Source organism: Gorilla gorilla, chromosome 20 (assembly GCF_029281585.2).
Source record: "Gorilla gorilla gorilla isolate KB3781 chromosome 20, NHGRI_mGorGor1-v2.1_pri, whole genome shotgun sequence".
Lineage (NCBI taxonomy): Eukaryota > Metazoa > Chordata > Mammalia > Primates > Hominidae > Gorilla > Gorilla gorilla.
In genome coordinates, this window is record NC_073244.2 from 21,711,862 (window position 1) to 21,730,538 (window position 18,677).

General features: G+C 46.3%; 1 protein-coding gene and 1 long non-coding RNA gene across 3 annotated transcripts in view; one reads left to right on the forward strand and one right to left on the reverse strand.

Annotated features, from left to right (window-relative positions):
* The window catches only part of BRD4 (bromodomain containing 4), a 97,286-nt gene that overhangs the window by 44,034 nt on the left and 34,575 nt on the right, over positions 1-18,677 (reverse strand). The window lies entirely within an intron of this gene.
* Positions 1,796-18,101, forward strand: LOC129528922 (uncharacterized). Its single transcript, XR_008674194.2, has 3 exons — positions 1,796-1,848; positions 13,386-13,573; positions 13,720-18,101. It is a non-coding gene; the product is annotated as an uncharacterized lncRNA (long non-coding RNA).

The following is an 18,677-nucleotide window of genomic DNA, read 5'->3' on the forward strand; positions in this document are numbered from 1 at the left end:
AATTCTGCCCAGGGACAAAAACAAGAGGATGAGGGACCCTGACTGGTAAAAACCTGGTAATTTCTCAATACAATTCAATTTACAGCAATTTACATCTTATCTTGTCCTAGAAACATCTTTGCTGAAATGCTGATTACACAACATCAATATCAGAAGGTCTATTCCCCTCCTAAGTGCTCGAGTGGCATCTACTTCAAATTCCTGACAGCGGCTTCTTTAATTGCGCAATCTGTGTCAGTGGGGAAGCACAAACAGGATTACTTTTCCATCTGACCGGCTCAGGCAGCTGGTGAGAACAGCGCTCGTGTCATCAGCCAGACTGCGCCGCCTGGAGCCGGGCCAGTGGCTGTGCGCCGAGGCAGCTCTTAGACGCCTTAATCCTCCTTCACGCAGTGTGTATACACCCCGCCCCCCACCCCTTGGACCAGCCAAGTGGTGGGGCCCCATTACCTCTTGACTCTACAGTACCCCAGACCCTGCAGCTTGCCTTGGATCAGACAAGCCAAGGCAGAGATATACTGGCCTTGCTGCTAGGGGAGTGTGTGAGCCACACTCAAGCTCTCTGTTCCCCACTGGAGGGGACACAGGCACACAAGGATCTTGCAGCCAGGAGGCCAGGAAACTGGGCGGGACACAATCTCACCAACCAGAATTCCAGTCTCTCTGCTTTTGAAACTCATCAGCAGGCTAATTAAACTAGTAGCACTGAAAATGCTGCAGCATCTTTTCACTGCAAAAGCTGCCAGCAACTGGAGGGACAAGTGGCTCAGGTACAGTGAAAGGATCCATTGTTACATGTGGGTTACATCATGTTGCTGATGGTTAAATCTGGGCAGATGGATTCATGAATGTAAAATGTTCCTGTGAGAAGCATGTAGCAAAAACAAAACTTTGACATGGACAAGATCAAAACTGTTGGGTTGGCCAGGCATGGTGGCTTATGTCTATAATCCCAGCACTTTGGGAGGCCGAGGCGGGTGGATTGCCTGAGTTCAGGAGTTCAAGACCACCATGGGCAACAGAGTGAAACCCTATCTCTACTAACATACAAAAAATTAGCCAGGCATGGCGGCGTGCACCTGTAGTCCCAGCTACTCAGGAGGCTGAGGCAGGAGAATTGCTTGAACTTGGGAGGCAGAGGTTGCAGTGAGCCGAGATTGTGCCACTGCACTCCAGCCTGGGCAACAGAGCGAGACTCCATCTCCAAAACAAACAAACAAACAAACAAACAAAAACTGTTGGGTTAAAATGTATTCCAGCAGGGGCAGGCTAGGCTAACTTTTCCTGTAAAGGGCCAGAGAGCAAACACTGTGCAGGACTAACAGCCTGTTAAAATATTCCATTCTGCCATCATCATAAAATGAAAGCAGCCACAAATAATCCTGAAACAAATGAGCCTCACTGTGTGCCAAAAAAACTGACTGGCCTGCAGGCCATAGTTTGCAGCCCATTCCATAGATTTCTAGACTTTGTGAAGGTGAGAGAATGTGATGTTACATTAGAAATGCAGGATGCAAAATTACAGATGAAATTAGGTAACAATGCCAGGTGGGTGGGCACAAAGACCCACAGAATGAAGCCAGAGGTGGTGGCAGGTGTGTGGATGACAACACCTACTTACACTGAAAACCAACCAACCACTCGGCACACATGTAAAAACTACTCAGCCTCTATGCAATCTATCCCCTTTGACAAGCCCGTACTGGCCTCTTGGTGTCTGTCCACTTCTACCTGGTAAGTTGGCCCTTCAGGCACTACACCTGGCCAAATTACAGGCTGAAAGATTATGATAGAAATGTTATTAATTCAAGCTATGCATTCCCACTGACTCAGCTGTGCCCTTCACAGGTAAGAGTGGCATTTTCTCCTTGTTGACTCCTTTAAAGCCATTTCCCCATCTCCTTTACCTGTCTTCACTTTACACCTTTTCAGCTATTCATCTTTTTCAACAGAGCTGTGGGGTATGTGGCACTGAGATTCATCCACACCATAATATGAAACACAGCTGGAAGTGCTGGCACACACACAGTCCCAGCTCTTAGGAGGCTCAGGCGGGAGCATTGCTTGAGCTCAGCAAGGCTACAGCAGTTAAGCTATGATCATGTCACTGCACTACAGCCTAGGCGACAGAGTAAGACTCTATCTTTAAAAATAATAATAAATTAAATAATTAAATTATGAAACACAATGTGACATGACTGTGAATTTATGGATTAAAACCCTGCTTTGAGAGAGACTCCAAGATGGCCAGGGAGCAATGCAGATCACAAAGTAGGGGCTGGCAGTGAGCTGGGCACTTTGCTCTGCTTAAGAGGGGTGTTTCCTAGGAGGAAGGAAACACAGGGGACACACTTGGAGAATGAAAGACTACAAAGACAGCAAGAGTGGGAGAGGAAGTTCACTTCTTAGAGGGCACGAAGAATTAAAATGAGAAGAAAGTTTAAGAGTGAAAGACAGGTTTAGTTAAACTCAGCTGATAATACAGTCTTGGGCTGCCCCTGGTGTCAATCAGAAAATTTCTCCGGATGACATCACACCGGTCTTCTGAAATTTTCCCATTGCAAACAAAAGCATAAAAACTAAGCTTATAATCCTCATTTAAATTTAAAACTATAAAAATTTCCTATATACCAAACACCAGGGAAACATGTTATGCCAGCTTCTATGTGAGTGGTCAAGATCACGCCCTTTGGGAATTTGGGAAGCCAAGAGAGAGATGAGTGAAATGCAAACGACAATCTGCATGGTTCATGACCACAATGCCTGTGGCTGAAATGTTCCAAAACACACCAGCTTAACACACAGTCCTGTTACGTGTAAGTGGAAACAACACCGAACTCTTGAAACAGATCCACGAGTGGGAAAGGGGACATTCCAATCAACTGCTCTAATTTCACCCACTGGGAAGCAGCCCGGGTGAGTAAGCAAGAGGGTATCACACCTCTTAAGTTTCTTCTCAAAGCAGCAGAGCAGCAGCTGACTCAAGGTGTCCCTGGAATCTGCCCACACTCACTGGGGACACAAAAGGGAACAGGGCTGGCACAAGTGCTTTCAGAGACACCATGACCCAACACCCCCACCAGCAACATTTTAGCCATGACTACCAAGAGCCCTTGCTGGGTGGGAAAGCCAAACTAGACCTTTGATGGGCATGAGGAGAGATGGAGCCAGGAACAGACGCATGCAAGGCAATAGCACACACTGACTCAGGGTCCAGAGGTATCAAAGCCCGGGTATCTCGATGAAGAGCTAACGTTAATGGGATGATCTTTTCTTCAATGATATTACCCTGGGCACTTCATTGTGATTTTAAGAGAAAGATCTGGAAAAAACGTTACACCTGTCAGTATCTAGACACTCTCAAGAAATGGCTTCAGACAAGAAGACTTTTCTTCTCATCTTGCCCTCACCACTCATTAGGTACAGAATCCAATCTATGGGGATCAGGAGGAGGAACGGCATCACTTTTCTTGAAGAAAAGGGAACGCAGAATGTGACGCTAAATTAATGTCAGAGCTTCCAGCTTCCAAAGACCCCAAGTCCCTGGCTGACAAAGCAGGAACTGAAGACTGACCCAAGACCCAAAGATGACCAGTCAGTGAGAGCTGACAGTGTCTCAAGTGCTGGATTTATATCTGATACACACCCACAAGGGTACACAAAAGGCCATTCTTACAACTTTACAGAGAAGACTTTGATGGTCAATGCTGTCCTAGGGAAACAGGCCAAGGGGTCCCCACCTTCCAGGCAACATTAACTTCACTTTCAGGCTTCTCTTCCCTCAGGTAAAAGCAAGCCACCCAGATAACCCATTCCATGCACTGCTGGCAGGCCCTCCACACACATTCAGTGTCTACTTCTGTCCAGACAATTGAACTGAATCTGCTGGAGAGGGATGCTTGGAAATAAATGGCTGTCACCCTCTCATCTCAGTAACTTTCAGAATATAAAGGAGCAGAATAAAATGAAACCCACACCATTTCAGACGACAACAGCTAAGGAAGCAAAAAACTTGGCAGGCATAATCACTTTGTGAGAACCATGTTCTTGTTTGTCCCTAATTCCACCTAACTTCCACAAAGTAAATAACCCACAGAAGTCAAGCAGCCCAACTCTTACACTGACAGGCGAGTGCATGGAGGTGCTGGAGAGAAAAGACACAGAGCATGCCTCATCTCCTCACTGCGCACACCTTTCCTCCTCTCTCCAGCCCCTGCAGGCAGCAGCCACTCACAGAGCAGCCCTGGGTGCTGTGCCACAAGGCAGCCTCGGATGCAGCCAAGTTGGCATCTTGCAGACTCAAGAGTCCATCATACAACCTAAGTTCACTCCCCTGCAGATGTGGCCAGCTTGTCCTCTGAGTCCACTGAGGAGTTAACAGCCACTTAACTGGTAAGGAATTTTCAGACCAACAGAAACCAAAACCCAGGGCAGCGACTATCACACTCATATGGAACCTGTGGCAGTCCCTAGGAACGCCTCACCACCTTTCTACTAAAAATCTGATTCAGTTCAGGAGTTCAGGCCCAGCCTGGGCAACACGGCAAAACCGTGTCTCTACCAAAAATACAAAAGATTAGCCAGGCTTGGTGGTGCACGCCTGTGGTCCCAGCTACTCTGCCCAGCTCCAGCTACTTGGGAGGCCAAGGAGGGAGGATCGCTTGAGCCTGGGAGACAAAGGTTGCTGTGAGCCGAAATCACACCACTGCACTCCAACTTGGGTGACAGAGTGAGACCCCATCTCAAAAAAAGAAAAAAAAAATCTAAGGATGTAGAAATAAGGTGCATCACACATAAAGCCTTAGACTAGGGTCTAGCATACAGAATGAAAAAATTTTAAAAAGTGCACATCCCTGAGTAGAAAAGAGATGGCAAGATAACATAACTTTGGCTAATTTTTATTACTACTTTTTACATTTGTTTTTCCCAGCTCCCTAAAATACCATCAACATAGTTATCAATCAGGAACTAAAGGGAAAAAATACTTTAAGGAGGACTTAAATGGCCAGGGGTGGGTGGGGGCACGAAGCACAGCAGGAGAGACACCTGGCTTAGTTAGGATGGTGCCCACTCTGAGTTTAGTAACTGCTTTAGGAGGCGTGTGTGAGGAGAGCCAGAGAGCAACATGCTGGCAGTATGAGGCCCACTGGCCTTCCCTAGCTCCCTAAGTCATTCCCAGGTTCTCCCAGATGCCATGCTAGGCTTGCCTTGTCCAGGGAGGGAGCCACATCAAGGAGGTGCCCCATTACCCTCTCCTAAGTCCCAATACCCTCCCACCAATTCTTCCCACGCCTCTGTCCTATGGACCTAAGGCCAAAAGCCAGACAAAGGGGGACAAAGGTCTTTCCTCAGGTATCCAGTAACACAAATCAGTCCAGTCCCCTCCACCCCGAGCAGATGAGAAAAGCAGCATAGCCCCTCCCCTGCACCGGCCTAACATGGAGGAGCCAACACAGTGCTGCAGCAAGACCATAATCAGGCACCGTGGTACTCACAGGCTGGAGGCCTTATTAGCACAGAAGACGAGAAAGAGACTTCAGCAGCAGAGACAGGGAAGTAATAGGGACATCAGGTGGAGGGCATGGGAGAGGAAGGTGGCTGCTGCATGGAGGAAGTGAAACTCCATACTTGCACATCTGCGCATGTCCAACAGAAATACAATGTGGCTACTCATGCCATTTTAAAATTTCTAGGAGCCACATTAACAGAGAAAGCAGGTATGCTTACCCAAAATACCATTTCGACATATAAACGTGTAACATTTTTTTCCTTACTAAATCTGTGAAATCTAAGTGTGCATGCCCCACAGTCACAGCACAATTCAGGTGCTAAATTTTCACCCAAAATATGTGATCTGTATTTAGATTCCATAAAACTTGCAGCTGAAAAAGTAGATTCACATACCCGAGATGTCCCCAACATATCTGGATGTTTTTCATTAACTAAACTGAGCATCAGCTTTGAAAATTAATTAGAATTTGATTAAAGTAAAAATTCATTTCCTCGGTAGCACTAGCCACATTTTTTGATGCTCAAGAGCCACGTGGGGTTAGTGCTGACCTCACTGTGAAAATCTAAGACGTTTCACTGGCTAGGAGGCCAAGCGCAGGCATTTTAGGAACTCTGCTCTGGGGCCACAGGGATGGGGAATACTACACATTCAGGCTGGTTAGACCCCAGTCAGTTTCCACACCTACCACTTTTATCACCCACAGATCCACCTGTGCTTTAAATCAACCTGCTCAACTAAAATATATCTATTTAAAAGAAAACATTAACACAGCATTAGTATTAACACATCACCTGTGTGAATGGGGGAAACATATGGGAAATCTCAACACAGGATACAATCATTGTTGAGTTTCCTGTATGCAAAAAAATGTTTATGCGGTTTTAGAGGACAATGCCTTTATTCTTTTTTTTTAAGACACAGTAAAAACTTTAATAATCTTATTTTTATTATGGTAAAATATATGTAACATAAAATTTACCACTTTAACCATTTTTTACTGTATAGTTTGGTGACATTAAGTGCATTCACGCTACTATGCAACCACTATCTAGCTCCAGAACTTTTTAATTTATGTATTTATTTTCTTTAAAGATGGGGTCTTGCTATGTTGCTCAGGCTGGTCTCAAACTCCTGGGCTCAAGCAATATTCCTGCCTCAGTCTCCCAAAGTGCTGAGACTACAGATGAGCCACCACAACTGGGCGTTTCAGAACTCTTTCACCTTGTAAAACAAACTCTGTAACCCATATATCCACTAAACACTAACTCCCAATCCCTGCCTCTGGCAACCACCATTCTACTTTCTGTCTCTGTGGAAGTGACTCCTATAGGTACCTAGCGTGAGTGAAATCACAAAGTATTTGTCTTTTTGTGGTTGTCGTATTTCACTTGGCATAACGTCTTCTACGTTCATCCACATTGTAGCACCTCTGAACTTCTTTTTTTTTTTTTTTTTTGAGACAGTCTCCCTTTGTCGCCCAAGCTGGAGTGCAGTGGTACGATCTAGGCTCATTGCAACCTCCACCTCCTGGGTTCGGCGATTCTTGTGCCTCAGCCTCCCGAGTAGCTGGGACTACAGACACATGCCACCACGTCTGGCTAATTTCTGTATTTTTAGTAGGGACGGGGTTTCACCAACTTGGTCAGGCTGATCTCAAACTCCTGACTTAGATGATCTGCCCACCTCGGCCTCCCAAAGTGCTGGGATTACAGGTGTGAGCCACTGTACCTGGCCTGAATTTCATTCCTTCTTAAGGCTGATTAATACTTCATATTTTGCCTATCTATCCATCCATCAATGGACACAGGTTGCTTCTATAATACCTTTTGGCTACTGTGTATAGGGCTGCTATCAACATGGGCATACAAATATATGTTTCAGTCCCTGCTTTCAAAGAGAATGCCCTTAAGAAATGTTTGCTGAAGTACACAGAGGTAATATAACATCTGCAACATACTTTAAAAGGATTTATGGGGGGCTGGGAAGGATCGCTTGAAGCCAGGAGTTTCAGGCTGCAGTGAGCTATGATCTGCCCTCCAGACTGGTGACAGAGCAAGACCACATCTCAAAAAATAATAAATAAAAATAAACAGAAGAAGAGGAGTGAAACACAGGATCCAGTTATAAACTTGGACAATCACCCATCAAAAATCAGCTCCTTCCCAGAAGATGTTTACGAGGCACAGGCAGAATTCATCCGGAACTACAAACACTGCCCTAAGCCCATCCACACCCTCCGCTGGCTTCTCCTGCTGGTGTGCAGAGCACAGAACAGCTTCACAGTCTTGTTTTTACCAAAGCAGCCGAGCAGCTGGTGCTACACCGGCCGGTGCACTGCCCAGCAGACACACAGGGCTGCCGAAGGGAGGAAGTCAACGCCCGAGGGTGGCCACTAAGCTGTGGCGGGTGCCTGCCCCTGCAGATGGAGGAGGGCTGAGTTCTAAGCACACTACTCTGTGAATGGCATGAATGAGCTCTTTCACTGGCACCAGAGAGAACACGCAACAGTACCATCTGCTGAGGGGAGGGAAAGTTCAGAGGAGCAGGCACCGACTCCTCAGGCTTCCACAGCCACCAGGTCCCCACTGTGTCAAGGCGGCTGTTAATACTCAAGCCCCCTCCTCCACTCCTGAACATGAGAGCTAAACAAAGTCAGCTACAGTCTCTTGGTCCATAACAACCTAGGGAAAGCAAACTACAGAACCACGTTAGAAATGCTTCACGTCTTTTACCTCAAAATACCTTTGTTCAGTAACCCCACTCCCCGACACAGGCCCCATAGTTCTGTTTTCTGGGTTCTGACAACTAGTGCCCTAAGCCAGAGGCCAGGCCCTAAAGAGACAACCTAGGCAGGCTTGAGATGTTTCTCCCACGACCTTTCCAAATGATTCCAGCAGAAAGCCAGACTCCTTAGCTACTTAAAATCAGAAAACACCTGGGTGCGGTGGCTCACGCCTATAATCCCAGCACTTTGGGAGGCCGAGGCGGGTGGATCACCTGAGGTCAGGAGTTCGGGACCAACCTGACCAACATGGAGAAACCCCGTCTCTACTAAAAATATAAAATTGGCCGGGCATGGTGGCACATGTCTGTAATCCCAGCTACTCGGGAGGCTGAGGCATGAGAATCACTTGAACCCTGGAGGCGGAGGTTGCGGTGAGCCGAGATTGCGCCACTGCACTCCAGCCTGGGCAACAAGAGCGAAACTCCATCTTAAAATAAATAAATAAATAAATAAAATAAATCAGAAAATAGATGGGTATTACTTCCCACTCAAAACCACTCTCAAGGTAGCTAGGTTAGTGCAAAAGTAATTGCGGTTTTGATCCAAAAAAAAAAAAAAAAAGCCAAAACAGCAGTTACTTTTGCACCATCCTAATAGATCTGATGAAACCAGGAGAATGGAAGCTAGGAAAGATGTGGCTCACAAGCAATGGAAGAAGTGTGCTTGTAAGGACACTGGAGCCCCCCAGCCTCTGGGTTCTGCCCACGGGGCACCACCCACAGCCAGGTCCCTGCCTGCATAGACAGGAAGGAAAACGGGGCCACTTCACAGGGTGCTACAGGGCTCTCAGCAAGGGGCTCAGGTGAGGGAAGGCTTTCCAACAAAGCAGCCTGAAGGGCAAGGACTAATTCACATTTTTGTTTTAGTTCTTGGAGAGGTTTGGTTTCAAGGCAGGATAGACACATTAAAAACCATATGACTGCCTTAGGCTTAAGGGTAGGGCAGGGGGTCACACGCTGGGCATATGAACCCCTAATGACAGGTGTGTATACTTCTGAAACCCAGAAAATGAAATCCCTAAGGACTTCACTGAGGATCCATTGGAGATTAAAAAGAAGCTCCCATCGAGGCCTCCTCCTGCTCGAATGACATTTAATACCAAGAGTAAGCTGACTGACATGTGGATTAGAAGTGTATTCAAAGTCAATGTTAAAAAGTTAGTACTAGACCATTTCAATTCTCTTCAAAACGCAGCACTGACTTAGAATGGAATTTTTGATGCGCCTCCACTAATCCTGTTACGTTAGAAAACAGAAATAGAATTTGTTCCCTTGGCGTTCACTGGTTGCCATAGAAATCAAAATGCATTATACTTTCAGGTGAAGAAATGCATCACGAGTACTGAAAAAGAAAAACTCTCATCAAATCCAGTACAAACTCAAACCACCCCTTTAATAATAAATGGGTGCAAGTATACACCTAGAACACCACCCAAACAGATGTGTTCCAGCCCTGGGGAAGCAATTTCATTCATTTCAACATACAGAACACCAACCCCTAGAAAGATGCTCTAGGCAAACAGCTAATCTGGCCAGGCTGGGACTCTGCCTCAGATGGTAAAGCTCACAACATATACACCCGCTTCTCATCTAAGCCTGCAGTTTTCATGTTTCCAGTGTGTTCCATCTCATACCCATATGTATGAAAACCTAAGTGTACCCCCTCTTCCCTCATAAACACAGGCTCCCTCATGAGTTGGTTTTGCTATCTCTAGGGGATGATATACAGGCTATTATAAATTTGATTTCAACCCAAGGAAACATTTGAGAGGTTTTAAAAAGCGTTCTTCATAAATGAAAAAGAAAAGAAAAAAGTCTATTGCATTAAAGACGCATATGGTATTTTTTTACTGGTCCCAGATGGAAAGAAGTGGGTATGATGGCACTTCAGACCCTGCAAAACCCCCAAGTCAATGGGTTATGGTTAACTGTGACCTGACCATTGCTTATCACCCACCACCACCACCCCGATCCTGTTCCTAACGTGTCTACTGGGCCTGCTCCTGACTTGTTATGCCCTGCTCCTGGAGTGGGCCTATAAGGAGATGGTGTTAAGGTGAAGAACAGATTGCAAATCAGCTCCTAGTTGAGGCTAGCCAAACAGCAGGTGCCTGGGGATGACTCAGTATCCCCATCATTTGAAATGTTCCTGGTTTAGGTGAAAATACTGGGAGTTCTGACTCATCCTACTACATCTCTTGGGAGACTGTGGGCTCAGGAGATTCAACACAAAGACATCTGCCCTTGTGGGTTCACAGGAACAGATAGACAAGAATGAAAATAACAACTAAAATTAGGAGATGGTAAACCCTATGGAAAAAAGAAATGTAGGTGGCAGATGGGATGGCACTTTAAAAATTCCTACTCCTTATGACTTTCACAAGTGAGGCTCTGTGGTTCCTCATCTCTTCTCATTGCCTCCGTATTATGCACTGAACAGGATAACAGTCCACCCAGAGAATACACATTCTCCACTGGAACATCTCATTTATGTGCAAATTGCTCTAAAGCTGGTTCCCCTGATATATAACTATTTTGAACACAGGGGCTTGTGGCTTACTTAAAACCACAGCTTCCATTTGGTGATAGCATCTTTACACTATCATCTTTAAAGATAATGAAAAACGACTGAATATGCCTTTGAGAATTAATGTACATATATAAAAGAGCAGCTCATTAAGCAATCCCATACGACTTCAGTGGTTTGCATGCTGTACTACTTTGCCTAGACATTGATTTTAAGAAGCTTATGTACATCTTCCTGAGTCAAACGAAGGTTCAGTCATCCTTGACTCTACCCTTCAGGCAGGTTATGATGTCAGCAACCCTTAGGTTTACATTGTTACAGCCAAAAGGATGGTAATTCCTTCCAGTATACCAGTTATTTTGCTAGGTAGTGACAAAATGATTCCCTAAATAAACTGTAAGCAGTGCTGAATGATAGCCACTCAGCTAATCAAAGCCACATTTTTCATTTTACAAATATGTTCCACCTTTAATTGGGAAAGCAAGCCAAAAGGAGACCCCCTAGTTACCACAACATCCCACCATACTTAATGATTCCACCCTGGTGTTCTCTGTATCCTGGAATTCTCAGAAGTTATACAACTCTCATAGGCCAAAAACAAAAGAGCTTCATTTCACAGCCATCTGGAGGTGCCTTCATGACACTCAATTATGGCTGCAGACTCAGATGACTTATCTACACCCCAAAGGGTCTGCCTCTGCTGCTGGAAATGCTAGACCCAGAAGCCCTTGGCACTGATTTGGACCACACAATGGACTACGGGGAAAACTACCTACCTAATAGGGCATCATGAGCAAATGAGAAAACAACTGTAGATGTTTCTTTGAAAAGCCTGGGCCGGGCGCAGTGGCTCACGCCTGTAATCCCACCACTTTGGGAGGCCGAGGCGGGCGGCAATCACGAGGTCAGGAGATCGAGACCATCCTGGCTAACATGGTGAAACCCCGTCTGTACTAAAAATACAAAAAATTAGCTGGGCGTGGTGGCGGGCACCTGTAGTCCCAGCTACTGAGGAGGCTGAGGCAGGAGAATGGTATTAACCCGGGAGGCGGAGCTTGCAGTGAGCTGAGATGGTGCCACTGCACTCCAGCCTAGGTGACAGATCAAGACTCCGTCTCAAAAAAAGAAAGAAAGAAAAGAAAAGCCTGAAACATCCCCAAACTAAAAGTCTAGTTTTAGGTCTCACAATTTCGGATGTGAAAGGATTGCAGCAACAGAAGGAGGGTAACTCTGCTCACACTGCTGGTAGTTAATGTCCTACTCTCTTAACTCCTCTTGGAGTTAAGTGCCCCTGAAAGGGTGCTTCCTGCCAGACCACACCAAGTGCACACCTGGGTGTCTCCACAACAGCCGACTACTGTCGATGCCAAAAGTTCAAGGAGGCCAATGGCAGCACCACTCAAAACAGTGACATCCAGGCTGAAAGAAAAAAATAAATAAATAAGCTCATCTTTAACTCAAAAAAAGATTAGCTGAACCTCAGGTGCCAATATAAAAACCAAAGCTAAAAAACAAGCCTGAAACCATACAGTTTCGCTTGTTAAAGACACTAGAGTGGTTGTTTTAAGAGCTCCTGGCTACCTGAGCCCAAACCAGAAGTCCCAAGAGGGTGGCACTGGGTAGACCCAGCAGGGTGGCACCAGGTAAGGCCACTGGCAGGCTTATCTCAGTTCCCAGGACACCAGATCATAAACAGACCATTAAAAGGAGAGTAGCAGTTAAAGGTACAAGACAGGAAGCAACAGCTGGCAACTCGATAGCAGGAAAGCAGACAGCTATGTCCTCTTGCCAAAAGAAAAATCAGCCAAAAATTTAACCGCCATGGCAGAGTGTAAGAGCTTTAGCCGACTTGTGCAGGCACCACTTGTTACAGTCTCTGGTGGATATGACTGATAGTAAGGTGTCCCCAAGCTAGCGACCCGGAAGGGGTAAAGCACATCTATGTTTTAAATGTTTATTGTAAAATACACAGAACCTAAAATCCGCCATTTTAACCATTTTTAGGTGTACAATTCACTGGCATTAAGTACATTTACACTGTTGTGCAACCATCATCATTATCCTCCTCTGGAACTTTTTCATCATTCCAAAAAGAAACTCTACCCACTAAACAGTAACTCCTTAATCCTCCTGCTCGTGGTAACCACTATTTTTTGTCTATGTATTTGACTATTTTTGGTATCTCATGTAGTTGAATCACAATATTTGCCCTTTTGTGTCTGACTTCTTTCTCTTAGCATAATGTCTTAAGATTCATCCAAGTTGTAGCACGTGATATTGTGAAATACATATTTGGTCTTCACTGTTTCCTGGCATACAATTCCCTGGAATCCCCAAAACGCTAAGTGTCTTTTTGTATGCTAATGAGTAGACTGAGGGCTGGGGGCTCCTGGATAGCACAATCAGGAACAATTAAGAAATGGAGCACCATGCTAGGACATACCATGAGTCTGAGTTTTCGCAAATGTAACGATTTTCTCATACTCTGAAACTAAACATTTCTGTGTTGAGCAAAACATAAACGCCAAGGCGAAATGTTCTTGTTCCCTTGCATTTCTGCAGCTGTAACTGATAAAGGTCTGGACGTGCAGTTCACAGCAGAGGAGAGAGACTGTGGCTGCTCTGGACACATCTGGACGACAGGCACCCAGCCCTCAAGATGCTGTCTGCCAGCTAGGTGGAAACACCTCATGTGAATGGGCCCATTTGCTTCCTCTCCACTCCAAAAGGGGATGAGAAGAGGAATGTTGGTAAGTGATTTTTGCAGCAAGCACTGAACACAAGCGAAGCTTGGTTATCTTGCCACCTGGAAGGTTAGGTGTGGGAGGATGACACTAAAAGAACTGGCCCAGAAATCCAGGGCTAATTTTGCTCCCCTTTCCCACTGTTTTTGCAGAAATCTCAATATACCACAGGCAGCCAACAGCTCAGGAGAGGATCGTGCTCCAAATGTTCATCGAGCCAATTATTGGGACTTCTCTGCCAGGTTCCCAGGGAAGAATGTTGTAAATGATGGCTGGGTGCCATGGCTAATCCAAAATGAACAGAATCGCTATCTCCTCAGAGCCTGGGTCCCTAGGGCCTGGCCGACATCCAAGGTGCCTGGGACACAGACAGCCAGTGAGGGGCATCTGGAGCCCTGTGCGGTGAAGTAGCAGGCAGTCAAGGATACTGAAAGGTGTGCAGGCTGTCCCAGGCCCCACGCCCAGAAGGCCATTCACAGACCAAAGAACATGACCAGCTCCAAAATGAAGATAAAAACTACGGTTCAGCTATGAATGTTTTCCGTCTAAACACTCAACACCATACTACTACTTTGTGCTGTTTACAATTTCCTAGCCTGCTACTAAATAAAAGGTTCCATAAAAGGGGCAACAGCCCAGAAAACAAACCATATTGTTGAAGTTGAACCTCTGCCCATCCCAGAAAACCAGCTTGCTGGAGAAACCTGTGCCATGTCCCACTGCAGCCTGGGGGTGCCACGGTGTGTGTCTGGTGTCTATGCATACTGTATCCCTAGCACCTCAGGGCACCGGGCATCTAACAAGAGCCCAGGCACTAGAGACAGGTTCCCGCATCTCTCTCACGGATGCACTTGCTGTTGCTAGCTCATGTGGCCTCCTGACCCTCGATTTCTTCTATCAATACACTAGGCTTTCTCTGCCGGGAATACCTTGTTCTCCAAGGCACTCCATCTGGCTAAAATCTTTCCTTCAAAAGGTTTTCCGTGTGTCCTCCATTTTTGCTAATTTCAAGCCTGCCTTGGGTGGCTTTCCCAACTGTTGCTGTGGCCAGAATTTGCCTTATCACAATCACAGGGTATCTACTTAATGCTGAGAAACTAGATGCTTTCCCCCTGCATCTGGAACAAGACAAGCATATTCTTACCACTCTTTTTCAATCATACTTCAAGACCGAACTAATGTAATAAGACAAGAAAAGGAAATGAGAGAGGCACAGATTGGGAAGGAAGAAATAAAACTGCCTTTGTGGGGGCTGCGTGCGGTGGCTCATGCCTGTAATCGCAGCACTTTGGGAGGCCGAGGCAGGTGGATCACCTGAGGTCAGGAGTTCAAGACCAGCCTGGCCAACATAGTGAAACTCTGTCTCTACTAAAAAGACAAAAATTAGCCAGGCATAGTGGCACATGCCTGTAATCCCAGCTATTCGGAAGGCTGAGGCAGGAGAATCGCTTGAACCCGGCAAGTGGAGGTTGCAGTGAGCTGACATTGTGCCACTGCACTCCAGCCTGGGCAACAAAGGTGAAACTCAGTCTCCAAAAAAAACTGTCTTTGTTCACAGATATGATTGTTTAGGTAAAGAATTCCGGCCGGGCACATCACAAGGCCAGGAGATCAAGACCATCCTGGCCAACATGGTGATATCCCGTCTCTACTAAAAATACAAAAATTAGCTGGGGGTGGTGGCGCACGCCTGTAGTCCCAGCTACTCAGGAGGCTGAGGCAGCAGAATCGCTTGAACCTGGGAGAGAGAGGTTGCAGTGAGCCAAGATCGTGCCACTGCACTCCAGCCCGGCGACAGAGCGAGACTCCATCTCAAAATAAAAAAAAAGAATCCCGAAGACTCCTGGATAAGAAGCAAGGCTGCGGGATACACAAACATCAACTACTTCTTTATATACCAGTAATGCACAATTACAAGCAACCACAGCATCTACCACACTGTAATGCTGTGGCCGCGTTTGTTCCCCTTCTTCCAAGTGCATATTGGCGTGGACAGTATCTAGTGAGTGCTTCGCAGGTTGACAGGCCTCAATGTGTGTTTGAAGAAAGCCAGAGATTAGCCACGATGGTCAGCCACACAAAGCCCAAAACCTGAGGCAGAGGCTAGCGCATGATGTCTGACCAGCCAGTGTGTCTTTAGACAGCAGTGGCGCGGATAGTAAACTATGGCTGCTAAAGTGGACAGGGAGCCAAAAGGATCTAGGATGTGAGGTAGCATCCCAAAGTGCAGTCTCCTGACCGTCCAGCCACACTGAGATTCTGAAGCACCACTCCGTCCAGCGGCAGAGCTTTAAGTTGGAAAATCCAGGGGCATAAAGGGAGACAAATCAACTTACTCTAAATCCTCTGAAAATCCCCTTAACAAAGGAGTTGTGTTGACAGAGACTTCTCTAATCTGAAGAGCAACTGTTTCTCCCTGGTTCTCTAGGCATGTAACCCTTTCTGCCCACCTCTCATGGAGAGTAGGCTCTGACGGCAGAAGCCCACCCCACCAACAGCCACCACATGAAACAAACAGATACTTCAAAGACAGATCTTTGTTCAGATCCTGCCCCTGGGCAGGCATCTCAGCCCCAGGTCTATCTTCTAGGTGGATTTCGTAACATCTACCTTGTATCTGTGAGGAGTAAACAAAAGATACATAAAAGCAGCCAGCATAGCTTCTAACAGATAGATGTTTAAAAGTTCCTTCCCCTTTGACACACAAAGTCACAGGATGTGATACAGCAGTAGCCCTCAGTTACATTAGCCCTCAGCTACATTCTTAACAAAAGATACAACATAGCATGGCAGCCAGGCCTGGCATGGTCTCCAGTTGTGCCCTCCCGTTGACCAGGCTGCACAGACTGCAGAGCCTTCCAAGCTGCTCCTTCTGCAGTCCTAAATCTACTTGAGAGCCGTTGCTAAGAAAACATCAGATGGACTATACTGCTGCTCCCTACCGTCCTGAATAAGCAACGTACACACAATACAGAGAAGCACTGAGCCACCACCACCGAACCCCCCCAAACCCTGGCTTCACAGAGTTTTAAAATCGCCTTGGGGTACTGCGGTTGCTTTTCAAGTCTTTTACCCATCAAAGCCTGATGCACTTCCACACATTCCTTTGTAGTGTTTACTGGACAAGTGCAAAGAACTAAGATATGCTCGGTATTTACAGAGCTAATGGGCCTCTTTCACAGCAAGTTGACATCTCATCTGCTTTTGGACATGCCTTTGCTCAGGGATCAGGTTTAGTGGGAGATGCCCCACCTGCTGGCAAATGGAATACAGCTGTGGACTCTAACCAGGCGTCCTCACTTCCTCTGTATGAAGCCAGCCTTCGTCACAGCAGATGATGTAAGAGGCAGAAACCAGTTGGAAAATTGCAGGTGAAATGGTAATGGCAGCATATAAGGACCAAGCCCAGGAAACCCAAGGGACCAGCTGCAGCACGGTGAAAGAGTACTGCCTACATGTGTGCCCATCCACAACCTCAAGCATTTCTGCAATCTTGCCTGCAAGATGAAAGAAAAGGAAGCATTACAGGAGATTCTATTACGACCAGTGGAATCTGCAGTTGGGAGAGCCACTATGAGGCACAAGATGATGGCCTGCCTCACAAGGGTTACAGCAGCACCCAACAATCCTGAGAAAAGATCCCTCTGTGCCTGCCTCTGCAGGCCCAATGACTCATAGCCAAATTTGGACTTTATTATAAGCAACAGTTTATTAAGGTGGGCTCTGCAAAAGGCACAAACATGGGTGGAGGTCCACAAACAAAAACACTTAGCGTAAGCACTGATGGAATATTTGGCCTGTTTTTGCCTTGAATCTTAGCTAAGTATGTACAGGACTGTGGTTAACTCAACGGCTTTCGAGAAAAATGCAAAATGCTTTCTTTGCATTCTTAATATAAAAGCTTGTGGTTGGCTGGACACGGTGGCTCACGCCTGTAATCCCAGCACTTTGGGAGGCTGAGGCGGGCAGGTCCCGAGGTCAGCAGATCAAGACCAACCTGCCCAATATCTATTAAAAATACAAAAATTAGCCCGGCACGGTGGCAGGCGCCTGTAGTCCCAGCTACTCAGGAGGCTGAAGCAGAAGAATCACTTGAACCCGGGGGGTAGCGGTTGCAGTGAGCAGAGATTGCATCACTGCACTCCAGCCTGGGCAACAGGGCGAGACTCCAAATCAAAAAAAAAAAAAAAAAAAAAAAAGCTTGTGGTTACATCCCTTCTCTCCTCACCCCACCCTGAAAAAGAGATGAAAGAAATTCTATACAGCTTCCCTAACACTTTGACCTAAGCCAAAATTATAACAATCTACTTCCCACAACCAGAAAATCAGCTTAACAGAAAGAATGCCCAATCATTCAAATAATCAATCCGACTCCGCCTAAGAACCAAAGAAAGAAAACAGGTCTCACACTAAGACATCCCCAAGCAGCCCAGGATAATTTCCTAGGATTCTGGCATTTGGGTAACTGCTGGCACATCGTGTCACCTTTACAGGTCACACCCCAAGTGTAGCAACAACCCTCTTCTGGAGGCACAAAGCCCTTCCCCAGTCACGGTGGCACCACAAACACTTGCAGTAAGTGGACACATGGGGAGCAAACATGCTCAGCTATCATGGCTGCCCACCGGGGTGGCTAGGTATCCCCCATTTTGTAGAAATAGGCAGTGTCTTCCATCTGGGAAAGAAGAGGGGCTCTTGTCAGTCCTGTCTATTCCTGATCCACGTGTCTGTCTTAAGGGAGAAGGCCCCATCACTCTATGAGAAGTGATCATCACATAGAGAATGAACAGAATGACCCCTGCCATTTTAAAAAGAATTCCCCAAGACTAATAATGGTTGCTGGAGAGTTCTGTAACTTTCACAGAAACTCACACAATTCCTTTCTCATGATATATGTGCTCATATACCCATCAAAGTCTTTTACCCATCAAAGCCTGACGCACTTCCACACATTCCGCGCACAGATTGCTATGCTATGCCCACAGCAAAGTAATCAACTCAAGAGTCCCTTGGTGGTGGTGGTGGTGGTAGGTAGGGGGTGAATGAAGAAGACAGGTAAGGCCTGGGACATCCCCGCCATGGCCAAGCCCAGCTAAGAAGCTGGTCGACA